This window comes from Myotis lucifugus, unplaced genomic scaffold (assembly GCF_000147115.1).
Source record: "Myotis lucifugus unplaced genomic scaffold, Myoluc2.0 scaffold_471, whole genome shotgun sequence".
NCBI lineage: Eukaryota > Metazoa > Chordata > Mammalia > Chiroptera > Vespertilionidae > Myotis > Myotis lucifugus.
In genome coordinates, this window is record NW_005871519.1 from 375,233 (window position 1) to 378,079 (window position 2,847).

Consider the following 2,847-nt stretch of genomic DNA (forward strand, 5'->3'; position numbering starts at 1 on the left):
CTCACTATGACGTGCGCTGACCACCAGGGGGTGGTGTGGAACATGGCGGGCATTGGCAACCATGCTGCGACCTCTTGCCGGCCACCTGGGGGTGGGGGACAGAAACTGAGGTGTGGTGAGAATGCAGGGTGTCCACCGAGCTCGCTCTCACTCCCCTTGCTACCCTCCCCCCGGGATGCCAGGGCTCAGCGCCAGGGAAGCCCCTGCGCTCAGGTGCCAGGAGTCCGCCCCACACCCACGGGGCCTCTTCCCGGGTGAGCTGGGCCGCAGCTGCCAGGACTGCAGGGGCGGGTCGGGCTCCCCATGGGTTCTTGCGGAGCCGGTCTGTGAGGCCGGGAGAGAGCACGCTGCCTGCCTGGCTTCCTTGCAGCGCTGCTGGGTGGCCCAGAGGCCCACGCTGTGCCTCAGCCTGTGGTGTCTGGCCACACTCACCGCATCTCCACATGGGGACTCGAGCGCCTGGACTCAGGCGGAGGGGGGCGCGAGGGGGCCTGGGGGCCCAGGTGCTACCCAGGGCCCAGAGGTCAGCTGGGACCTGCCCCTCCATGCCAGACACTTGTGCTTCGATGTCCGGCCAGGCCCAGGGCCCGCACCATGCACGCATTTCGTGCACTGGGCCTCCAGTTGGCTAATAAAATTATATAGGTTTCAGGTGTACAATCGTCTGTGTCTTTATTGTGTGTTCACCACCCTCGACAAGTCTCCTTGCATCCTGTTTACCCCCTTTACCCTCCTCCACCTTCCCACCCCCTTCCCCTTACCATACTGCTGTCTGTGTGTTATTTTGCTTAGTCCCAGAAAGGGCTCATTTAAGATACTTGTCATTCGTGTTCACCCAGCTACAAACTATCTTTCTTATGTTGCTTTTCTAATGTTTAATATATACTTGAGGGGGGAAAAAGACAAATAGTAACTACTCAGAAGAAAACCAATATCTCTATCTTAACAATCTTATTGGAGGTTGGTTCATGGTCTGAGATAATGTAGACCAGTGATGGCGAACCTATGACACACGTGTCAGAGGTGACACGCGAACTCATTTTTTTGGTTGATTTTTCTTTGTTAAATGGCATTTAAATATATAAAATAAATATCAAAAATATAAATCTTTGTTTTACTATGGTTGCAAAGATCAAAAAATTTCTATATGTGACACAGCACCAGAGTTAAGTTAGGGTTTTTCAAAATGCTGACACGCCGAGCTCAAAAGGTTCACCATCACTGATGTAGACAATAGACAAATCTTTAGCAAGAATCAAACGGTGCCCAAACACTAGCTTTAGATGAACTGTGTTTTAAATAATGTGGTTTACTAGGAAAAATACACAACAATAAGTCGGGAGGCCATTGTAAATCCAGGTCTCCTATTGCTGAACGTCATGCCTCCTTTGTGAAATGTAGGATTAATCTTCCTGTTGCCGAAAAAGCGGTCCTTCCCGGGGGAGGGATGAGGCGTGACTCTGGAAGCCCCTCGCTGGGACGCTGTGGGCATCGTTTGATCCACCTCCTGCCACCCAGGTGAGCACCGGGGAAACCTGTGCACGGGGGTCACTCCGAGCGACTTGGTGCAGTTTGTCGAGTGAACGTTGATGCCGAGACACAGTTGCCTATTGCGTCTTCTCTCTGGCCGGTTGGCAATAGCCGGCTTCTGCCATGAAAAGGCGTTTCTCTGATTGCAAACTCTGCACCATCACTCAGGCCCCACCCAGTTTCACCCAGCGACACAGGAAGCCGCCCGCCGGCACCTGCGGTGCGTGGGGAAGGCACCTGGAGACCAGGAGTTATGGTTAGGACTTTGCCCTGCAAAACAAGTCCAATATTTCTCCATTAATTTTCCCAAGAAAATAAATAGAGAGCAAATTACTTTATTTGGGTAGATTGTGTATTTAATGCTGGAGTGACAGGAATGCTTGAGGGTCCGGCCAGCGAGCGTTCACTTGTACTTAATGGAGCCGGGGGCTGGGGATACTGCAGACCTTCTCATGGCCTTGATCGATCGATTTCTGGCACACGGACCCCTAGACAGGAACTGTCCTGGGCGAGATTTTATGACCTCAATATAGATCCAAAGCTTTGAATGCACCTTTTGCCTTTATCATAATGTCACGGAGAAGCCCAGAGTGGGCAGGGAGGGCCTTCTGACCCCCAGTTCCTTGTGGAATCATGTGAAGACGGCTCCGTTGCACACAGCCCCTCCATCCGAAGGCCTTGGAGCAGCTCTTAGCCCGTCTGGTGGCCAGGCCTCTAAAAGCAAGTGGGAGGTTCCTCTGCATCCTGAGAGGCAGAGCCATTGCGATGCTCCCGGAGGCCTTGAGAAACAACTAAATCCACTGGTCAGCGGATGCCGAGAACAGCAGGAAGCTGGGGGCCAGGCTGGCGTTAAGAGAGCTGTCAGAGCAACGCGGGCCTCCGCTTGGACAACACCAAGCACACTCACTGAGTGGACTGACTCACTTGATTATTGGGGGGCCCGTCCGTGCACATGTCCAGCAGCCTCACTCAGTTCTTTCCATGAGATACCACTTCTCAAGCCTGAGAGGGGTCAGTGCTGGGCTGGGTCCCGTCGCTCAGTAAATGCCAGCTGTTCTCTCCCCAGGGGAGCAGAGTGATGGCTCTATACCTTGGACTTGCTGGGGACTTAATAAACTTCCAGTTGCCTTTGGTGACTGTGCGGCCCTATTCCGTGGGAAGATGTAGCTGTGCTCCGTGAGAACAGGAATATAAATCAGGGCTCTAAGCACTTAAGATACAACTTCGCCCTTGCTACCTAAACGCCAAGGCAGGGATGCTGACATCCAAAGCATAAGGATCACTTTTTCAAAAATAAGTTGGAGGCCCTGCTGGGGA